The sequence below is a fragment of the Ambystoma mexicanum genome, chromosome 6q (genome assembly GCF_040938575.1).
Source record: "Ambystoma mexicanum isolate Mex_15411 chromosome 6q, UKY_AmexF1_1, whole genome shotgun sequence".
Classification (NCBI taxonomy): Eukaryota; Metazoa; Chordata; class Amphibia; order Caudata; family Ambystomatidae; genus Ambystoma; species Ambystoma mexicanum.
Window position 1 is genome coordinate 1,631,082,233 of NC_090937.1, and position 5,960 is coordinate 1,631,088,192.

Below are 5,960 nucleotides of genomic sequence, written 5' to 3' on the forward strand. Positions count from 1 at the left end.
CTAGAGAAATGAGGCCTGTCTGCAAAAGGCCATGGGATGGGAGTGCGTGGTTGCAGGTTGTTTGGCTTTGTAAGGCCTACTGCCCGCTTCACTCGAAACTGGGTCTAGGGTTGTCGGTTTGTAGGCTGTAAAAGCCCAGAAAAGCTCTTGTTCTCCAACCAGCAGAGTGGCGCAGCGGAAGCGTGCTGGGCCCATAACCCAGAGGTCGATGGATCGAAACCATCCTCTGCTAAGTTTTTTCAAATTATGTTTTTGTGTCATGGCATTAGGGCACAAAGAGCTGTAAGTGCCTGGATGCAATGTCATTCCTTGAACTTGCTGCTTCGTTCCACTCTTGCGCTAAATAGGAGAGGGTCCCAGCCCAGCCAACAAAATGTACTGTTCAATCAAACCAAACTTAAAACCAAGCTCCTTTTTTAAGGGGTCCCGGGGAAATGTTGGGCTGACCGGCAAGACCTCATGATGCGAACTGCTTCTGCGTCAAACGCAAGCTTTTTTCATTCCCAGCCAATGACTTATTCTTATTTCTAAGGGGCACTCCATCAGATAGCCCAGACAGGCAGGCGTTGGTGGTATAGTGGTGAGCATAGCGGCCTTCCAAGCAGTTGACCCGGGTTCGGCCAACGCAGATCAAATCTTTAAATTGTTCAAAATTCATTTTTTGGAAATCAGACTCATGCTGAAAGCAAAGCTGACACACTTTTCGTGAAAATCAAAACCCCATCCAGGAAAGGTTCTTGCATCCTAGTTTCTGCAACTGTCTATCGGTGAGGGGATTGAAGCGAGCAGGGCTCCTGGCCCCTCCCCGACAAAGCCCTGACGAAGGCCTGACAAAGGCCTATTCGCCTTGCCCTGACGGGCAAAGGTCCCAGCAGGCCACCGAGCACAGCACCTCAGCCTATTAGAGTGAGGTTTCAGGATCTCTCTCATCCTGTAAACCAACATACTGAGGAAGGTGAAACGTGTGGCTGCGCTCCTCACATGCTGAAGCAGCAGCAGCCCTTTCCCTGAAGCAAAGTTCCTTCATTCCTCCCTCCCATAACCCTTAGCAGGGGATTTATGGTAATTGAGTTGAGTTTCCAAACTGGCCCTTCCTTCCTTCCTTCCCATATCTGCCAGCTCGAGAAGGCTTGTTTTGTTGCACCTGGGAAGTAAAGTATCTATTTGCGAGAGAGAGAGAATGAGAGAGAGAGACAGAGAGAGAGAGACAGAGAGAGAAGGGGAAGGTGTGTTGGCAGTTAGGGTGTGAGCTAGAGAAATGAGGCCTGTCTGCAAAAGGCCATGGGATGGGAGTGCGTGGTTGCAGGTTGTTTGGCTTTGTAAGGCCTACTGCCCGCTTCACTCGAAACTGGGTCTAGGGTTGTCGGTTTGTAGGCTGTAAAAGCCCATAAAAGCTCTTGTTCTCCAACCAGCAGAGTGGCGCAGCGGAAGCGTGCTGGGCCCATAACCCAGAGGTCGATGGATCGAAACCATCCTCTGCTAACTTTTTTCAAATTATGTTTTTGTGTCATGGCATTAGGGCACAAAGAGCTGTAAGTGCATGGATGCAATGTCATTCCTTGAACTTGCTGCCTCGTTCCACTCTTGCGCTAAATAGGAGAGGGTCCCAGCCCAGCCAACAAAATGTAATGTTCAATCAAACCAAACTTAAAACCAAGCTCCTTTTTTAAGGGGTCCCGGGGAAATGTTGGGCTGACCGGCAAGACCTCATGATGCGAACTGCTTCTGCGTCAAACGCAAGCTTTTTTCATTCCCAGCCAGTGACTTATTCTTATTTCTAAGGGGCGCTCCATCAGACAGCCCAGACAGGCAGGCGTTGGTGGTATAGTGGTGAGCATAGCTGCCTTCCAAGCAGTTGACCCGGGTTCGATTCCCGGCCAACGCAGGTCAAATCTTTAAATTGTTCAAAATGCATTTTTTGGAAATCAGACTCATGCTGAAAGCAAAGCTGACACACTTTTCGTGAAAATCAAAACCCCATCCAGGAAAGGTTCTTGCATCCTAGTTTCTGCAACTGTCTATCGGTGAGGGGATTGAAGCGAGCAGGGCTCCTGGCCCCTCCCCGACAAAGCCCTGACGAAGGCCTGACAAAGGCCTATTCGCCTTGCCCTGACGGGCAAAGGTCCCAGCAGGCCACCGAGCACATCACTTCAGCCTATTAGAGTGAGGTTTCAGGATCTCTCTCATCCTGTAAACCAACATACTGAGGAAGGTGAAACGTGTGGCTGCGCTCCTCACATGCTGAAGCAGCAGCAGCCCTTTCCCTGAAGCAAAGTTCCTTCATTCCTCCCTCCCATAACCCTTAGCAGGGGATTTATGGTAATTGAGTTGAGTTTCCAAACTGGCCCTTCCTTCCTTCCTTCCCATATCTGCCAGCTCGAGAAGGCTTGTTTTGTTGCACCTGGGAAGTAAAGTATCTATTTGCGAGAGAGAGAGACAGAGAGAGAGAGACAGAGAGAGAAGGGGAAGGGGTGTTGGCAGTTAGGGTGTGAGCTAGAGAAATGAGGCCTGTCTGCAAAAGGCCATGGGATGGGAGTGCGTGGTTGCAGGTTGTTTGGCTTTGTAAGGCCTACTGCCCGCTTCACTCGAAACTGGGTCTAGGGTTGTCGGTTTGTAGGCTGTAAAAGCCCAGAAAAGCTCTTGTTCTCCAACCAGCAGAGTGGCGCAGCGGAAGCGTGCTGGGCCCATAACCCAGAGGTCGATGGATTGAAACCATCCTCTGCTAAGTTTTTTCAAATTATGTTTTTGTGTCATGGCATTAGGGCACAAAGAGCTGTAAGTGCCTGGATGCAATGTCATTCCTTGAACTTGCTGCCTCGTTCCACTCTTGCGCTAAATAGGAGAGGGTCCCAGCCCAGCCAACAAAATGTACTGTTCAATCAAACCAAACTTAAAACCAAGCTCCTTTTTTAAGGGGTCCCGGGGAAATGTTGGGCTGACCGGCAAGACCTCATGATGCGAACTGCTTCTGCGTCAAACGCAAGCTTTTTTCATTCCCAGCCAATGACTTATTCTTATTTCTAAGGGGCGCTCCATCAAATAGCCCAGACAGGCAGGAGTTGGTGGTATAGTGGTGAGCATAGCTGCCTTCTAAACAGTTGATCCAGGTTCTATTCCCGGCCAACGCAGATCAAATCTTTAAATTGTTCAAAATGTATTTTTGGGAAATCAGACTCATGCTGAAAGCAAAGCTGACACACTTTTCGCGAAAATCAAAACCCCATCCAGGAAAGGTTCTTGCATCCTAGTTTCTGCAACTGTCTATCGGTGAGGGGATTGAAGCGAGCAGGGCTCCTGGCCCCTCCCCGACAAAGCCCTGACGAAGGCCTGACAAAGGCCTATTCGCCTTGCCCTGACGGGCAAAGGTCCCAGCAGGCCACCGAGCACAGCACCTCAGCCTATTAGAGTGAGGTTTCAGGATCTCTCTCATCCTGTAAACCAACATACTGAGGAAGGTGAAACGTGTGGCTGCGCTCCTCACATGCTGAAGCAGCAGCAGCCCTTTCCCTGAAGCAAAGTTCCTTCATTCCTCCCTCCCATAACCCTTAGCAGGGGATTTATGGTAATTGAGTTGAGTTTCCAAACTGGCCCTTCCTTCCTTCCTTCCCATATCTGCCAGCTCGAGAAGGCTTGTTTTGTTGCACCTGGGAAGTAAAGTATCTATTTGCGAGAGAGAGAGAATGAGAGAGAGAGACAGAGAGAGAGAGACAGAGAGAGAAGGGGAAGGGGTGTTGGCAGTTAGGGTGTGAGCTAGAGAAATGAGGCCTGTCTGCAAAAGGCCATGGGATGGGAGTGCGTGGTTGCAGTTTGTTTGGCTTTGTAAGGCCTACTGCCGCTTCACTCGAAACTGGGTCTAGGGTTGTCGGTTTGTAGGCTGTAAAAGCCCAGAAAAGCTCTTGTTCTCCAACCAGCAGAGTGGCGCAGCGGAAGCGTGCTGGGCCCATAACCCAGAGATCGATGGATTGAAACCATCCTCTGCTAAGTTTTTTCAAATTATGTTTTTGTGTCATGGCATTAGGGCACAAAGAGCTGTAAGTGCCTGGATGCAATGTCATTCCTTGAACTTGCTGCCTCGTTCCACTCTTGCGCTAAATAGGAGAGGGTCCCAGCCCAGCCAACAAAATGTACTGTTCAATCAAACCAAACTTAAAACCAAGCTCTTTTTTTAAGGGGTCCCGGGGAAATGTTGGGCTGACCGGCAAGACCTCATGATGCGAACTGCTTCTGCGTCAAATGCAAGCTTTTTTCATTCCCAGCCAATGACTTATTCTTATTTCTAAGGGGCGCTCCATCACATAGCCCAGACAGGCAGGAGTTGGTGGTATAGTGGTGAGCATAGCTGCCTTCCAAGCAGTTAACACAGATCAAATCTTTAAATTGTTCAAAATGCATTTTTGGGAAATCAGACTCATGCTGAAAGCAAAGCTGACACACTTTTCGCGAAAATCAAAACCCCATCCAGGAAAGGTTCTTGCATCCTAGTTTCCGCAACTGTCTATCGGTGAGGGGATTGAAGCGAGCAGGGCTCCTGGCCCCTCCCCGACAAAGCCCTGACGAAGGCCTATTCGCCTTGCCCTGACGGGCAAAGGTCCCAGCAGGCCACCGAGCACATCACTTCAGCCTATTAGAGTGAGGTTTCAGGATCTCTCTCATCCTGTAAACCAACATACTGAGGAAGGTGAAACGTGTGGCTGCGCTCCTCACATGCTGAAGCAGCAGCAGCCCTTTCCCTGAAGCAAAGTTCCTTCATTCCTCCCTCCCATAACCCTTAGCAGGGGATTTATGGTAATTGAGTTGAGTTTCCAAACTGGCCCTTCCTTCCTTCCTTCCTTCCCATATCTGCCAGCTCGAGAAGGCTTGTTTTGTTGCACCTGGGAAGTAAAGTATCTATTTGCGAGAGAGAGAGAATGAGAGAGAGAGACAGAGAGAGAGAGACAGAGAGAGAAGGGGAAGGGGTGTTGGCAGTTAGGGTGTGAGCTAGAGAAATGAGGCCTGTCTGCAAAAGGCCATGGGATGGGAGTGCGTGGTTGCAGGTTGTTTGGCTTTGTAAGGCCTACTGCCCGCTTCACTCGAAACTGGGTCTAGGGTTGTCGTTTTGTAGGCTGTAAAAGCCCCGAAAAGCTCTCGTTCTCCAGCCAGCAGAGTGGCGCAGCGGAAGCGTGCTGGGCCCATAACCCAGAAGTCGATGGATCGAAACCATCCTCTGTTAAGTTTTTTCAAATTATGTTTTTGTGTCATGGCATTAGGGCACAAAGAGCTGTAAGTGCCTGGATGCAATGTCATTCCTTGAACTTGCTGCCTCGTTCCACTCTTGCGCTAAATAGGAGAGGGTCCCAGCCCAGCCAACAAAATGTACTGTTCAATCAAACCAAACTTAAAACCAAGCTCCTTTTTTAAGGGGTCCCGGGGAAATGTTGGGCTGACCGGCAAGACCTCATGATGCAAACTGCTTCTGCGTCAAACGCAAGCTTTTTCATTCCCAGCCAATGACTTATTCTTATTTCTAAGGGGCGCTCCATCACATAGCCCAGACAGGCAGGCGTTGGTGGTATAGTGGTGAGCATAGCTGCCTTCCAAGCAGTGACCCGGGTTTTATTCCCGGCCAACGCAGATCAAATCTTTAAATTGTTCAAAATGCATTTTTTGGAAATCAGACTCATGCTGAAAGCAAAGCTGACACACTTTTCGCGAAAATCAAAACCCCATCCAGGAAAGGTTCTTGCATCCTAGTTTCTGCAACTGTCTATCGGTGAGGGGATTGAAGCGAGCAGGGCTCCTGGCCCCTCCCCGACAAAGCCCTGACGAAGGCCTGACAAAGGCCTATTCGCCTTGCCCTGACGGGCAAAGGTCCCAGCAGGCCACCGAGCACAGCACCTCAGCCTATTAGAGTGAGGTTTCAGGATCTCTCTCATCCTGTAAACCAACATACTGAGGAAGGTGAAACGTGTGGCTGCGCTCCT

The 5,960-nt window shown here is 49.7% G+C and overlaps 1 non-coding gene across 1 annotated transcript; it reads left to right on the plus strand.

The window, feature by feature from the left end:
- Positions 1-1,813: 1,813 nt before the first annotated feature.
- TRNAG-UCC (transfer RNA glycine (anticodon UCC)) lies at positions 1,814-1,885 on the plus strand. The gene has a single exon. It is a non-coding gene; the product is annotated as a tRNA-Gly (tRNA).
- Positions 1,886-5,960: the final 4,075 nt, after the last annotated feature.